Source organism: Rissa tridactyla, chromosome 6 (genome assembly GCF_028500815.1).
Source record: "Rissa tridactyla isolate bRisTri1 chromosome 6, bRisTri1.patW.cur.20221130, whole genome shotgun sequence".
In the NCBI taxonomy this organism is placed as follows: Eukaryota; Metazoa; Chordata; class Aves; order Charadriiformes; family Laridae; genus Rissa; species Rissa tridactyla.
Genome location: NC_071471.1, coordinates 3,445,540 through 3,463,097, shown reverse-complemented (window position 1 = coordinate 3,463,097; position 17,558 = coordinate 3,445,540). Strand labels below are relative to the sequence as shown.

The following is a 17,558-nucleotide window of genomic DNA, read 5'->3' as shown; positions in this document are numbered from 1 at the left end:
GGACACTTACTGGACTGTTTCTAAGAAAGGGCCACCATTTGGGAAAGCTAACAACTCATTAAGCACCAGGAGAAAATCCTTTTCTCCTAGGACACCGCCGTGCCATGTAATAGAAAATGCTATTAAACAAAAATGATTGACTGCAAACAAACACGGATAATTTACTGAACAAAAAATATCTTGCAGTTAAGAGACAATATGAATTACCATATGCGGACAACTAGTACGCCAAAAGGGCAGGGGCCTTGCTGCCCCACAAAAATGAAGTGGCAAACGCAGACAGACAGTTACTGACAACATGTTTTGATTTTAGCAACAGAAATTTAAAATAATCCTAAATGGAGGATGTAATTGCCAAAAGGAAGAAACAAACAACACAGAAAAAGAATAATCAAGATTGAAGAAAAGGAGATTATCAAAGGCACCTGCTATCACAAGAATAGAAATGAGATCTGTGGAAGCCCTGAAGGACTCCTGGCGGAAAAGAAACAAGAAAAGCTATAAAAAAAATATCCAAGAAAGTGATCATTACTGATCTGATCATTTTGGCAAACAGAGATGTAGTAGGGATGGTAGCGACTGCCAAAGGGAAGAAAAAAAAAAAAGGGGGGGGGGGGGGCCTGTATTGCCCTTGCATATGCCACGCTGGGCGCATTCCCTGTCTTTGCTGCCTGTATCCAAACCCCGCATCCTGTCGGTTCTGCGGCGGCTGCATCACTCTCACGCCATGGCTACAGTGCTCCGGGAAAACCAGCACTGGGGCATAAACATCTCCCTGGGACTAATGCATCATCTTCTAAAAGATTTCCACCGATTGCACTGTTGCTGGCTCCAGCCCCAAGACAGTATTATTGCTTTATTCAGACCGGAAAACGCACTATGGCAAAACAACACAGGAGTTTCACTGCGCTTTTCTGCTCTGATCGGAGCCGTTTGCTCCATCCCACTCCCTTGCCCATACACACTACAGAGGACTTCCATTCCCTCCCTAAAAGATTACGTTCCCAGCACCCCAGTTGATCAAATATAATGAATGTACTACTGACTTCAACAAATTAAACATATATCTCCAAAACCTAACAGTTTCTGTAACAATTTTACTTACAGAACTTAAAATTCCCATAGAAGGAGGATCCTGTTTGATGTTTGAATTCTCTACTGTAGGTGTCTGAGATACAGTGTAAATATTGTTTTAAAACAAACAGAAATTCTACACATTTCTACTCATTTGCAAGATGATCAAAACCAGTGAGAAGTTCTAAGGGGAGGACTTTAACTTTGTTCATTCACCCCCTGCATCTATCGATTCCTTGAGTTCATGCAGGAATTCCCAAAGCCTTCGGAAAAATAGAGGAGCCCGCTGGGTAGAGACGGAGAGAAAACGCATTATTTAATAACTAGAAGCTACATATGAGAGACCTTTCTGGTTTTATTTTTAGCACAACGTATCTCTTGGTCGAAAGACTGTATTTTAACACTGAGAGGAATGTAATGGGCAACGTATTTTAAGCATCCAGTTCTAGCAGGTCATAAAGATTGTATCATTATCCTCCTTGGACAGTAATTGGCAATAAGAATACGTGTTCTTCTCTTAGTTTTTGTTTCATTGATGAGTTGCGAGGAAAGAGAAATGCTGTTCATCCAACTTGCTGTTTATTTAATATTCAGCTTTCTTGAACTCCTCTTCTTATGCAAAGCACAAATGCTGATGATCAATTATTTTAGCAATCATAACTCAAGCTGAAATTTTACACTCTGTAAACACATTATCATGACCACCACATTATGCGTTTGAAAAATTCCAGTTGCAGCAACCCATACGAATGAACACGCTGCATTAGGTTTACAGTAAAATTCTGTTCTGGCTTAGACGTACAAGGGGTTTTTTCATAACAGTAAAATGAACGACGAACACATACATGCCGAGTATTTTTCTATGCGCTGTACAAATGCACACATTCATGCACTAACATTCATGCACTCGCTTTAAATATTGAATAAAGATGAAAAATATTTATACCCATCTCTAACAAGAAGTTATTGCAAATATTAGATTTTACGTTTTTAAAATTAAATTATCAGATAAGATAGAGAAGTCAAAGGAGAGCTGGAAAGTGTTTTGTAGGAAAATTTCCTGTAAACTTCATCAGGTTGATGACAAGGAGAACCAAGTTTTCCCGAAGCAACCAGTAGATTTTTGGGAGCAATCTAGAACACCCTCACACTTAGTGGGTGGCCTAATACATCTTGAAATGTAAGTCTATAATTAAATTAAAATTTGCAAAATTCAGTTTAGACTTTTTATGAGAAGACTGAATGCACATATAATTGGGGTGTAACACGTACACTGCATTACATTCCACTGATAAACCATAACACTTCAAATCAACGTTTCATGAAAATGCTTAGCAAATAGTTTGACATTTAATGCTGCAAATAATAGTAAAAGGCTAAACAGGGAAAAAGTGGGCTTGTTGCTGAAGGAGGTGGATGATTTAGCGACAGCAGACGGAGATAAGGCTGAGGCTCCAATCGGGGATTATTTGATACGACCAGACCCATGGGACCAGAAGGGCTGTGTCCAAGGGCGCAGAGAGCCAATGCCGTAGCAAGGCCACCATCATGTTAGCAAGCTCCTGGAGATTCAGTCTCAATGACTGCAGAAAGGCAGATCCTGCGCCATTATCAAAAAAAGGGAGAGCAGCAGAAGCTCTTGCCCCAATGACACCGCCCCGATGCCCCCTCTCGACACCGCCTGCCACAATATTCACATATCCAGTCTGGGATGTTGCCATCTGGATGAGAGACCACCAGACGGCTGGAAACCTGGTTGGGCTCCATGGGCAGGTTAACGGGTGGTTAACAGGTTCTTAGTTACTGACCTGGAGGCCAGTAACACGTGGAATACCGCACCCATCTATCCTGGGACCTGGCCCACTCAATGTCTCTATCAACAACGGTTGATGGCTGGACTAGATGATCTGAAAGGTCCCTTCCAACCTAGGCAATTCTATGATTCTGTGACTTAGAGAAAGCCAGGGAGTGCACTCTCATCAAGCTTCCAGATCACAGAATCACAGATGATATCGGTTTGGGGGGGAAATAGCAGGTACGCTTGATGGCAGGGCTGCCATCTGGAGGGACCAGGAAGCCCCTGCAATTCCACAAGGACAAGCGTGGAGTGCTATTCCGGGGAGAGAAGAGCCCTTGCACCGTCCTGGGCTGGGACCAATGGCCAGGGAGCAGCTCTGCTGAGCACCAGCCAGCAGCGCCTTCTACTTGCCGGCCTTCTTGATCTTACAATGGTTTATTCTGTCTGTTCACTGCCATTGGAATATTTAATTCTGAAACCTTAATAAACATTATTTCATCAGTTCTTTTATGAAATAAAGTAGCCCCGGTAGAAAGCGTGATGCCAGTACATCCATGTCCAGCAGGTACTGCTTGCTGTGGAATTTTTGTTTCCAAAATGCGCTCTGTGTCTTCAGACAGAGCCAGTGCAGAGCTCTCAGCAAAATAACTGAAAATCGTGATTCCTGTGTCGATAATTAAGCCACAATTGGCACTTTAAGGGTCACATTCTACAGTGCATGGCTGCAAAAGTAAATGCTATGTATATTAAAATTGTCACGTGGTGACTGCAATGAGCATCTATGCTTGTTTACCAAAGGAGTTCCTTGTATTTAATTCTGATTCCTTATCAAGCATGTTAAAAATCAAGCAATTGCAAAGTCCCATAAATATAAGTCACTATTTGAATTTTCATTAATACAGTACTTAACACGCAAAACCAAATTAATTTATTTCCGCATGCAAGAATCTGAATGCGTTGGAGAGACAGCACATGCTCACACACACTTGGAACTGAGCAAACTGTTACAAATTTACTGGAAAAATTGTATACTGGGCATATGTAATAGGCAATTTGTGAACAGATAATTGCTAGTTCTAACCCAAACCAAAGCAAATCTATCCAAGAAACATGTTCATATAAACAGATTATTTTTTATATATATATATATATGTATATATGCACATCCACACTTTTAAATATTTCATATAGAAGCATCTTTTGAAAGCACAAAAACCAAAATGCACTGGGGACATAAAGAGCCCTAGATGCAAGGCAAGCTAAGCACGTGCACCCACACCATAACCAATGTGTTGTGTCCCGCCCCCCCCCACCAGTTATCTTCTGCCGGGAAACAGAACAGCAGCTGCACAAAGAGAAAGTTAGAGGTTAAACTGTGAGCATCCGGAGGGAAGAAAAAGAGGCAAGAAACTTTAACATGAATGTCTTCCCAAGCTGAAATAGCAGCGCTGCCTTCAACCCATGCCATCCTGCTAATATTCCAAGATATAACATCCATCATACAAGCATACTCAACTAAGTGACATATTTTAATTGTAGGAGCACAAGGCTTCTAACATTTATGTAGATAAAAATCAAGTTCAGAGTTGTTAAAAGGAATTCTCTTAAAAGCCAAGGTTTAAACCACAACCTGAGGTTAAAACAGATTTAATTTGACAGGGTGATGTTTATAGTGTTCCTAGAATTTCGAAATACCTGCAAAATTCTTCTCTTTTATCTTTAGCTAAATATCTGCTTAGTGTAAAATTTCTCCCACAGTAGAACTCCATCTCCTAACACAAAAAAATGAAGAAATATCATAAACATTCACAAATTAAGGTTTCAAAGGTTCCCAAAAAGAACCTATGGCATGTACCTGAGCAATACTTGGCAGATCACAATATACTATCATATAATGATCACTTTGGAAGAAAAAAGGTTACTTAAAGCATATCACAGAAACTTCAGAGTTGGAAGGGACCTCTAGAGATCATCTAGTCCAACTCCCCTGCTAAAGCAGGATCGCCCAGAGCACATTACTCAGGGCTGCATCCAGGCGGGTCTTGAAAATCTCCAGAGAAGGGGACTCCACACCCTCCCTGGGCAGCCTGTTCCAGGGCTCTGTCACCCTCACTGTAAAGAAGTTTTTCCGTGTATTTGAACGGAACTTCCTATGTTCTAACTTGTGCCCGTTGCCCCTCGTCCTGTCACTGGGAACCAATGAAAAGGGTCTGGCACCATCCTCCTTCAACCCACCCTTTAGATACTTGTATGCCATAATAAGGTCTCCCCTCAGCCTTCTCTTCTCCAGGCTAAAGAGTCCCAGCTCTTTCAGCCTTTCCTCATAAGGGAGATGCTCCAGTCCCTCAATCATCTTGGTTGCCCTACGCGGGACCCGCTCCAGTAGTTCCCTGTCCCTCTTGAACTGGGGAGCCCAAAACTGGATGCAGTATTCCAGTTGTGGCCTCACCAGTGCAGAGTAGAGGGGAGAATGACCTCCTTCGACCTACTGGCCACACTCTTCCCTATGCAGCCCAGGATTCCATTGGCCTTTTTGGCAACAAGGGCACATTGTTGGCTCATGGATAATTTACTGTCTACCAGGACCCCCAGATCCTTCTCCTCAGAACTACTTCCCAGCAGGTCCACCCCTAACCTATACTGGTGTTTGGCATTCTTCCTCCCCAGGTGCAGGACCTTGCACTTGCTTTTGTTGAACCTCATTAGGTTCTTCTCTGCCCAGCTCTCCAGCCTGTCCAGGTCACGCTGGATGGCAGCACGGCCCTCCGGAGTGTCAGCCACCCCTCCCAGTTTGGTATCATCAGCGAACTTGCTGAGGATACACTCTGTCCCATCATCCAAGTCATTAATGAATATACGGAACAAAACTGGACCGAGTATTGACCCCTGGGGGACACCACTGGTTACAGGCCTCCAACTAGACTCTGTGCCGCTGATCACAACCCTCTGAGTTCTGTCACTCAGCCAGCTCTCGATCCACCTCACCGTCACCTCATCTAGCCCATACTTCCTCAGCTTCCTAATGAGGATGTTATGGGAGACAGTGTCAAAAGCCCTGCTAAAGTCAAGGCAGATGACATCTACGACTCTCCCCTCATCCAGCCAACCAGTTATAACATCATAGAAAGCTATCAGATTGGTCAAGCATGATTTACCCTTGGTAAATCCATGTTGACCACTTCCAATGACTTCCTGTTCCTTGGAACATATGCTTGGAATATTAGCTGAATATATCCTGGAATATACAGTTGGAATATATCCTTGGAATATGCTTGGAATATTAGCTGAAAGGCTGACATATGACATCGTTCAATTTCCACTGCTCCTCAAGAGAAATCCTCTTAACTAAACCTGCGCAACCACAACATCTACTCCTTAAATAATCACAAAGAAAAGCAAGACCATTTTACTTCTTGAAGTCTCAGTGTACATCCTAGGGCTCCTTACATTTTAAGCAAACAGCAATAAAAACCACAGGTATTCTAATTTTGAAAGTGTTTTCGTAGGCTCAGAGACTGTGATTATACATCTTCAAAATGCTCAAGTACATACGTATACATCAGTGTCACTCATTAAAAAACTCACACTTTTTTACTTGTCTATATGCCATTACCTTTATATAGACTATAGATTTAACGAGGTTATATCTAAATTTTCTGCATAGCACTTCTAAAACATGGCCTATTCCATCCATAGATGCAGCTGAAGTTCTTATCCAGACTTTCATCATCTCATGCCTGAGCTTATGCTGGTCCTGGCAAAAGCCAGCTTGCCCCACTCGGATCCACTTAGGAGCCTTCTGAAAAGATCATTATCTTTTGTCTTGCCACATCTCTTTGTACTCCTTCACCAGCTTCACTTTCTAATACCTCAAACATAACACACTTACCAGGCTTCTTTTTAATAGCCAAGAAGGGCCTTTGCACTTTGCTTATCACTGATTTGGTACCAAAGAGCTAACTTCAGCTCCCTCCAAATGGCTAATGATGCACTTAATATATTTTCAAATGAGCATCAGCATGCTTTCTCACATAGAGCTCGTTATGAGAGGCGCTCCCAAATTCACAAGTCTCCTTTGAATTCCTTTTCAAAAGTCTCCTTTTCCATGTCAGCTACAAAAACTGCGTGTTCAGTAGCTCCAGGTGATTTTTTTCTTCCGTGAATATGTATAATGGCTTTCTGAATTTTAGCATTACCATGTTCCAAGGCAATGAACTCTGCAGGAATATTCTAGGAAAAAAAATACCTAACCGTGTTTATTTTGGACACCACTTTCTCATTTCATTTGACACCTTTAGTCTTTACATTAGAGTAACAACGATCACTCCCTCATTACTTTCACCGTACTGCTCCTGACTCGGCTGATGCTGGGTTCCTGCCACCCAAGCTGGAGACTACTCATCTGCTTAATGAAACTCTTCCACTGCTGAGTCCAATTGCAGAGAACTGAACTTACTTGCAAACCCGAGCAGACACTTCACCAAGTTTCTAGCAAAGGCATAAAAAGTGGCAAGTTTGTTTTCTCGTTAGCAGGACAGGCCTCTGGAATTGTTCTACCTCAAGGACATAAGATGCCGAGTCCAGTTGATGAATAAAGGTGTACTACTAATTTCTGCTGCCAGGAAAAGAGAGATGCTCCATATTGCCCATGGCAGCAGAAGGGAAAGGACAGCAAGCAATAGTGAAGACTGTTAAATCCTCCCTCGGCTGTTACGGTTATTCAGTCTCCACTCCTTGTCTTACTACCGTGAAAAAAGAATTAAGATTTTCTCTCAAGGGTTGAACTTTACTGAGGATGATGAGGTAGCTGTGATGAACCAGAAACCTGCAGGGAAGCCACAGACCTGGTTCCTGCGCACTTCGGTAGCAGGTCTAATGACACTGTCGTTAGAGTCTAATCTGCCTCCCGGTCCAATTCCTTATTCTGCAAGAGCAGGGAAAAAGTGATCCAGTTCCTGCTACAGGCAGCAAAAGGGAACGGCTGTGTAAGGAAGTGCAACACACACGCCTCCATTAACTCACTAGATGAGCAACTTCCCCCTGATACAGCACAGCAGTTACATCCTAATAAATTCATATTTTTTGTGTCAGGAAATCCATTTTTGGTAGAGATTTGAAGTTGACCGAGACACAAATTCATGAACTGGTTCTCTCGTACTGGTTTTCTTTCCTTGGAGCATGAACCTGTAAGAACTTTGGCAAACACGCTGAAAGGTTTTATGGTTTCACTGCTGTATGGTTAAATAATTTTATATCCTTTTCTGAGATGTCTCACATCAGTTTAAAGAACTATTGCCTACTGAGTCACAGAGATTTCCAAAGCCCTATCCACGCTCGACCGCTGTTATTTTTTAGTCTCCAAAAGCAGCAAGGTAATCATGAACTATAGCATCAGAGAAAAAATAATCCAGGCTGCCTCACTAAGTTAACATTGCACATCCAATGAAAATAATCGCTTCAAAAATTAGAAAATCATTCAAACAATTTTATCTTTGACATTTCCCATAGTTTCTCTTACTACACTTAGCCATTTTTTCATGTTTCTCTTAACAAGGCTTTCATGAGATGACCTAGTTTATTTGCACTCCTCCCAAACTGTGAAGAAGAATGTGTTAACATAAACCAAATGGTCCCAGTCATTTTGAAACAAGCTTCTCCTCTGCCAACTACTCACCCTCTGCCACCCCTGTCTACTGCCTTGACACTTTCCAGCCATTTCTCCTCCCAGCCCTTTGCTGCCATCTCCTTGACCCCAAATCTCACCACCCCAAATGCCTGATACCTCCCTGCTTTTTTTCCCCCTGGGCTGGTGCCACTTTCTTCTCCCTCGCAGGCCCAGCCTTGCAACCCCAGGCGGCTGGGTTCCACCTTGCAACCAGTTGCTCCTCACTCTAATGTCATGAAACATCACAATCAGTAAAAAAATTAGTAGCTCAGGCTCCTGCGAAGCCAAGTGCTGCTCACTGAGAGCATGGCAGCTGGCTCTGCCTCCTGTTTAAAGGAATACAGTTTGCTCCCCAGCCATGCAATCGGCCAGAGAGCACAGCCCAGCATCACCACCGGTTAACGCCACCGCTTCCCATCGTGAGTTTGTAGAGAGCGATTGAATGTCCTGGGCACGGGAGAAAGCCCAGCTTGGGTTTAGTGCCAAAACACAGAGAAGAGGCTGACGTATCACCTATCCCACCGCTGAACAGGAGAGTCAGAGCTTCGTATAGCGATCTAGTGAAGGTAAGTGCCAGTGCCATCCCTGGCATATGGTATTACTCAGGTTACTATTTTCATCTTTGCTATAGTCTGTGGAAAGATAGCAGCCCAAAAATTACATAATATAACATGAGGGAAGAAAAAATAAAAATTAAAAAAAAAAACACCACAAACAAGTAACAGCAGTGAGGAAGAGGCCTTTAAAGCTTTTGTACTGTTGTGGCTTTGTTCTGCTATTCAAAAGAAAAATAATATTAAACAACCTTGCAATAAACTGCCTGAAGCAAGCTATTTTCGCGTTTCCTCTGGTTTAATGACTAGCCATTTCCTCACTCCAGAGGCGTACCTAGAAGTGCCACAGGCCATAGAGGAGCAAACAAGTACCCGTGGGAGTTAGGAGAATACGTAGTGAACACTCACCCATTAAGCGCAAGCCTGAAGGACAGATTGCGAATTGCCAACAGGGGATCCAACGAGCAAATCATACAGAAACGTAAGAGCCTGCCATTCACACAAAATAACCTTCATTTCTTGAAAATTACCTTAACTGTGCACTCCTATGTCAGAAGTTCCCATCCAGAAAAGATTGTGGAGTTTGTTGCTACATAAAGCAAACTCTCCTCTTACTTACCCTCAAGTTTAAGGGAAGTTGTTTCAGCTGTTGTGAAGTTTCAGAGGACGTCAGATAAATCCGGAGGAGCCTGGAGCCTGGGACCATGGACTACCACCATGCTAAGGACACAAAGGAACTCTATCTAGTGTGCGTGACCCATGGCTGTGGCTGTAAAGTACATCTCACCCAGCAGCCTCATGAATAATACGTCAAATCCACAGCAGTAGGTTGGCCCACTGCAGAAGGTCTGCAAGGACAAACTTCAACGTGCTTTTTCCTGTTCTCTCTGAAGACTGAACGGCTTCAGAAGGACACTAGGAAAATATGTCTTATTCCAGTACTGGCTACCAGAGATGGTTTTTCCTCACACTTTGCACTGCAATAATTTGAAATTCTTACAATGACAAATACTCTTCCTTGAATCACAAGGGGTTTTTTTAACCACAAAAATGAACGTTTTTCTATTCTCTCTGCAACCACACTGAGGACTCCAGCCGACCCAGGCCAAACTGAATGTGAAATATCACAGCAAACCACCACACAAGACAAAGTGAGGAGCTGGTACAAAATTATGCCACCAGATTGAATTTGCACAAAAAAGCCAAAAAGAAGCAGCTGTGATCTGGCATACGCCAGGTTTGATCAGACACTACTTCTCCTCTAAAGGCAGTATATCCGTCATGTCAGGCCGTTACTGATTTCCTGGAAATAAGACAGTCAAAAAGCACACTGCTGACTCATCCATTAGCATGAACGTGGAGCCCTGGCCTACATCTAGTTTTGTTTGGGTTTTTAGGTAGTTTAGGACAGATAGATATGTGCTAAGGGTAACTACCGCAGGAAGCTTGAACTGTGATGTAGAGATTTGGGGTTCTTCAATACCTGCCCTCTGAAATTGTACAGCTGTCTACAGTTCTTGCTTAGGATAACTAGAAAATCTCCTACTGCTGCTCAAAGCTTATGATTTCCAGGAACACGCAGCTCGGTGAAATGCAACAGAAAGTCATTGCTGATCGAGAATACCTCCTGCCTCATATCCAACCACACGCAGCTGCCCAAGACAGCCCAGAACCAGAAGTCCCAAGCAAGGAAAATTAATTCCATCCCTTCCACAAAAACACAACGCTTCACGTGCTGAACCAAACAATTGGAAGATTCAGAGTCTCTCCCGGTTACCACACTTCTCCACCTGCTACTCTCTTCTTAACTCTTTGGGTAACCGATCCCTCCCCTCCTCAAGCCATAACTGAAAATTATAATTAACAAGATAATGATACAGGAGGAGAAATCTGTTTTCCGTCAGTATTGAATTCCTGCGTTCTTGCTCGTTGAGAAGGGAGGTCAATTTCATTCTGAATTTTGCACAAATAACTGCAACCATTCCCAATGGCCTCCTGAGATTTTGCTTTTGCTAGGCATGATAAAAAAAATGCATTTCCTAAATGAAATTAAAAAAATAAAGGAAGACTCTAACGAATGGGAGTACAAAGTGCCGTGGCAGGTAACCAGGATAACAGAAGATCACGCTGCGAGCTCTGAATCTGCACTGACTTCCATGCAGCTTGTTCCCCACTTTTAGGGGACGATCACCGAAAGCAACATGCATTTGTTCAAAGTACAATTCGGACCATGCGTTCTGTGAAGGATCACAATTGTGATGTGCCTAGGTCTGAAACTAGACCTATAAATGATAAATATGCTATGATGAATGTATGTATGAAATACAAAGCACCAGAAATTCTCTCCCACAAACACACACACTTATTTTAAATCTCAAATAAATTAAAGCATGGTACTGCAACCATCAATACTACTGTTTAGCTGGTTGGAGGCTGCTGTTGAATAATGTAACGCATTAGCTCCCAAATAGGATTACATTTTTTGCCTTAAAATTTGACTATTTTGTCCAGCTTAACAAGGATGAGGACAACAAGAAAGCCTCCAAAATACCAAACAGAAATTGCCACCCCAACTTACTGCCTCCGGAAATAGATGCCTCTAGAAGAGCAAATTTGTCTTACAGATTGTCTAAAATTCTGACAAACAGGCAGTCTTACGCTCTGTCTCTCAGATGTGGAAGACCACTCTTGAAAAATCCACTAGTCCACACCTAACAGTGAAACTACAACATATCCCATACACCCATGCTACCCAATGTCATCTAGAAATTAATGCGGTGAATTAATTTAAGCAAATATTCCCCTGGCTCTCAACAGTTTTCAATGAAACCATTAAAGGTTCTTCTCATCTGAGTCCACTGTGAGCAAACACGTGCTGAGAACTTACCTTTCCCTTCCAACTTTGAAACCTGTGCACTGCGTGTTACTTAAATCCAGGACCATTCATTCTCAACTAAAAAAAAACAAAACTGAAAACAGCTATTAAACAGACACACCCACTGCAATCCAAAAGGACAAAAAGTAATTTCCTTCAATTGTGGTGCAGAGATAAGGTACAAGTAAGAAAACACTCAAATACAGTTTAGTTTAATGAAAGTAAAGTGTTCCACATATCCTCCAGCAGTAACCCCCAATAGATCAACCTCCACAGCCTTTACTTGAATAACATCTCACTCCAGGGCTGTTCCCAAAGCCAACTTAATTCTTCCCATGCACTATTTTCCCCCTTCAGTGATACCTACCCTCTCCGTGCTTAAAATCTACGTCAACTTATATTTCTGTCAATGCCAGCCTGGCCTGCTACAGAACATATGAAAGTGTCTCTTATCAGATCTGTCCACAAGCCACCCAAACCATTACAAGATTTTCTCCCTGTCAAGGCTGGGATCAAAGCCAGTCTCATTGTCAGCATGAACTCGGACACAGGGGAAGCCAATACAAGATGGCACTTCTCAAGCTACGGAATACGTTCCATCACCAAGAACGATAAATGAAAACAGAAGTCCTTTCTCCTCTGGAAGTCACCTATTTTCAGAAGTGAAGTCTGATTTTAAAAGATCAATTGTTCTAGTTCACAGTCAGATCTATACGTGAATGCATGTTAAGATCATTAATATCAGTTGATGAAAAGGCATTATTTTGAGCTTCAGAAAACATAGCCATGTGAAGAAACTGGACCTGGAGATACCCAAGAAGGGCATAGATCTGGGTGTAGTTTAATAGCTCACTTCGGGCCAGGGACCTAAAGAGCCTTCCTTACTCCTCTGTGTATCAAAATCCAAGTAAGAGTTCGCTGGATAACTCAAACCCCACCTCAATGGGCTGATTTTGGATTCTTCCTCTGAGCACAGGGAATCGGAGCTGCAGCACTGCCCGACACCGGATAGGCGTCAATCAGCTTCTGACCCCAGCAGAGTTACAGATTTAAACCAACTCAGGCCTTAAATCAAGGCAGCACCAAGAATAGGATTCTCTTCTGTAGTTATTTCTAAAATCCTTATGGTAGTATTACTAGAAAGACAGCCTCGATCACGTTTCTAATGCAAAGGGTCGCTCAAGCCAAGTTGCTGCTAAACTTCACATTGAACAGAGTGAAAACAGGACACGGGCAAATGCAGCTGAAAAACACCATTACAAGGACCTTAGGCACAGTGATGAGAGTCCAAGCATTTTAATTACATCACGCCTATATTTCCATACTATTTAAATAACTATTTGCATATAATTTATTTCAATTATTTGCATGCCTAGCATAGGAGTTGGGACATTTTAGTAAAAGATAAAACAAATAGTATTTCATACAAACTAATTTTATAGGAACCTTGCAGTGAATTAATTGTAAGTCAATATGATGAACCACAAAATAAAAATAATGAAGTCCCTCAGTCTTCCCCACACCACCCCCATTCCAGTAATCATACTGGTTGACTAAATATTAGAGTAATTTCCACCATTCCAATTAAACAGAATGCAACTATTTCTTTCATTCACACACACAAATTAGCATCTGTGGCCACAGAACATCAAAGCAGAAACTCAGCCTGCAGCCAGGAAGTCACTGAGTTTTCTGCTATGTTTGGACAGCATTCAAAACATTACATTTTTTCCACCTCAACATGCACATGGTAAAAATGTATCTTTTGAAAAAATAAAAATAAAAAAAACCCTCAAGCTAGAATGATTCCAGGATCAAAAAAATTCTTGCCCTGCTCCTCCTGCTTGAGTCGTTCACAGTCAATTTTTATCATAAAACTTCTAAAAATAATCTTTAAAAAAAATAATCATATCAACAGTAAGTTCAGAACATAGGGAATTGGTGGATGCTGCAGAGAATCTGGTTTGGTATTAGACTTGCATAAAGCTGAATGGGCTGGGAGAGCTGCTTGTTAAACTGGAAACGGATGAAGAATGGGTTTTTATCGGGGAAAGACAAGAGGAGAATGGCAAGGGAGAGGTGCTGAGTTAACATTACTACCATCAAAACCGATTTTACTCCTCCAACAGTACGGAGGAGTCTGAATGGAAAACAGCGTAGCATTATTTTATGGCTTTTGCTAAACAAGCAAAAAAAAAAATCCTGAATACAAATTCATGAGATGAGAAATAGGTGGTGGTCAACAGAATAACTTGCAAATTTCGAGAGAAAAATATAGCAGATAAACATCTTGCGGTATAAACTGAAGACAAGACATGTGAAACCATGAACAAAAAAGAGTTAGGTATATCTTAAGGGAAAAAAAAACCAAAACAAAACAAAGGAGTGATAAGAATGCTATCAAACCAGTCTGAAGTATATCTGATGAAATTTCTAAGTTTCTCTTAATTTCAAGCAACTTTGACATTAAAAAGATAAATAATGGCATCTATCTGTGGAACTACACTGTGTGGCACTTGCACCTTCTATTTTTTTTTCTTCCTTCAATTGGCAAAACCGTTGATCCTGCAAGAACACACATAATTGGTCACACAGGGGACACCACTACCTTGCCTATGCCACCAGTGACCAATTTTGACAGGAGATATTTCTGTCTATATTTTCCAGTGAAAGCAGATTCATAACATTCTTCAGTATATTGGGATTTTATTTGTTCACGTTTAACAGCTTGACAGCATAGACGGGTAATAAACTACTCTTTTACTTTTGGATTTAAATCTAGACTATGACCGGTTCCTTGGTAGCTTAGAACTGTACTACATAAAAAAAAAAGAGCACAAAAAATTGGGTTTTTATTTGCTCATGTTTGTTATGCTTGACAGCATAGACAGGTAATAAATTACTCTTTTACTTTTGGATTTACATCTAGGCTATGACTTAGTAGCTTAGAACTGTACTACACAAAAAAGAGCACTTTTTTTTCCCCTTTGAGAACTTTATTGAGATGCAGTCACTGTTAAAAAGTAATAATAATAATAATAATAATAAAAAAACAACGAAAAACCAAAACACAAACAACCAAACCCAACCAAACAACAACAAAAGAAAAACCAAAACTCCAAAATAACCCAGCACCCAGTGTACCAAAAGCATTAGCGGTCTTCCAAGACTACATTCTGCAGAAGCATTAAGGAGGACGCGTAAAAACCTTCCGCAATTTGGGAATCCCCCTACACCTGACCCAACAGCCCAGGGAGCTCCATGCTGCTTGGACAACGCTTGCTCTGCAGACGCAGCTCTCGCTGCCCCCAGTCCAATACACACTCACCACCCAAAGGAAAAGCGCAATTAACGGCCTGATGCAAGGATTACGGTAGTTGTGTTTATTCTATCATGCCCTTTCAACAACAGTAAATAGATACAATCCTAAAACATTCAATATTGTTATACAACTACCTCCCTTGAAAATATATTCAGAAAACTTTCCCATCATTTCACGTCCACTGCTCATTACATTTGCTTGCCTCTACCCATCATTCCACTACTTTCCTTCCTAGCTCCGGGATTTATTAACCTGAGTAAAAGTGATTTCAGTATTTCTACCAAAGCAACACTCAGCAGATGTCTAGCATCTATATTTATACAACTCTAGAACTGGTAATAAACATGATTTTTCTGTATCGCCACACTACATTTTTTAATGAGACATCATTCCTTGTCTCTGTTTACCAAGAATTACGTTGTCCACAACTGAGTCCTTATCCCATATTATTACACCACATAACAGGAGTTTGGCAAGCGGAATGGAAACTTCTCGTTATATATGAAGGAATGCTTAATGGCTAAGGATTGGTGTTATTCTCCCTGCGTCTGTGGACAGCAGGGCTACTCGGACGCATGGGGGAAGGTATCTAAGGGGAGGGAGATGCCTGGGAAGGTGTAAATGCTCAGGCTTTAGAGCTTATTTCCATCCAGATCCCAACCACAGTGACTTTCAGAGGATTGTGCCAAAGACATTTCTCCAAGACAGAGTGTGTGGTTCCTAAATGACGTCAGATGTCTGGGCAGCCAGCCAGCTTCCTATGGAAGTGATTTCAATACTGCTGAAGTTCATTCTAATTGTATTTACCATATGATTACTTATGCAAGGAGCCAGCAGCTTGCATAGGTAGCCTGTACTTCTGAATTTAATAAAATAAAACATGTTTTGAAAATACAAAGAAAGAGATGGAGCGAGGTAAACAGAAATCATATTCAAATTTCATGACTTTCTCTGAAGCCACTTATTCCAAAAAGGAACAGATGTTAAGCCAAGACAAATTCCATCCTTGCTTAACTGGGACTTAGTCTATGATGCAAAGCAGAGTATTTTCCCACCTGCAAATTTACAATCGTTCCATACCCATAATTATACCTTAAACGTAAAGCCTTGCCCCTTCTGCTCATGCTTCATAATAGGTCCTCACTGCCCCAAGGGTTTTCATAAAATTTGTTTGGTTTTTTCCCTTTGAGATCTTTCTCTTAAAACTTTCCTGGGGCATACAAAAAAACTCCACACAACCAATCAAAAAAGCCAAACAAGTTTGAAGACAGTTATGCTACAGGTTACCGAAATGACCACTCCTCTTCACGGACAATATAACTTCAGTACTTCCATGCAGACTTTCATCTCTCTGCCTCCATTCACCTACTGCCTCATTTTTAACTGTAGTTATAACCGCACACAATCAAGCACAATTAAGCCCCATCGTGTGACGAGAACACCGATAGATCCCTGTCCCACAGGCAGTAAGCAGTGTCACATCAGGTGGCAGCATTCTGTAACGCGCTCACGATCATATAATAGTTGATTGTTAACAAACAGAAATAGGAAGCTGATGAAGTTCCTACCCTGTTATGGCAGGGCACTGAACTTAATGCATTCACATAATCAGCACTGAGAGCATTCAGGGATTAACGTGCTCCGAGATAGGCTTTGAAAGAGAAGAAACAGAATTAATGCAACTCCTCCCCTTCCTCTGTACTCTTTTGGCCCCAATATTCTCTCCCAGTCCTCAAAAAGGAAATATGCATTCGCAACACCCCAGTTCAGATTTCAGATTCTGGCAGAGTGTTTCCAGGGTCTTTGCTGTCCTTTCTGATCGCCCCTTTCTCCTAAACAACAGCTCAGAAGTTCAATGACAAACAACAACAGGAGAAGGACAGCAGAAAAGGCTCTGTCCTGCAGCAGTGCCTTCAGGATTCCTCATATGTCCGAAGGACCACACTAACCATTGTCGGACTCCCTTTCTGTTCCCTGCAATCCCACAGCTTTCTCATGGAAATCTCCAGTTTCTTTCCATAAACTGATTTTGGACCATTCTCTAAAAGTGTAAATAGAGCAGACAAAACAATAAAAATTAGATTAAAAAAAGAAACCAAACACCAAACATACACCCCAATGAATCTTTTCTCTGTGGTATTTTTTGCACAGTACCTAGTTGCAGTAGTGGTAATCGCTCATCATTATGACGCATATTCTGCAACAAAGTGTTTGAAAGCATTCTGAAATTCTGGAGAAAATGAATGGGAAGTCCCATCCAGGTACACAAT

The 17,558-nt window shown here is 41.6% G+C and overlaps 1 protein-coding gene across 2 annotated transcripts in view; it reads right to left on the bottom strand.

Annotated features, from left to right (window-relative positions):
• TBL1XR1 (TBL1X/Y related 1) overlaps positions 1 to 12,996 on the bottom strand; it is a 99,847-nt gene extending 86,851 nt beyond the window's left edge. For both annotated transcript variants that reach the window (XM_054204730.1, XM_054204731.1), the window contains exon 1: positions 11,979 to 12,996. The gene's annotated coding sequence lies outside the window, so the exon portion shown is untranslated. The remainder of the gene's footprint in view (positions 1 to 11,978) is intronic.
• Between the last annotated feature and the right edge of the window lie 4,562 nt (positions 12,997 to 17,558).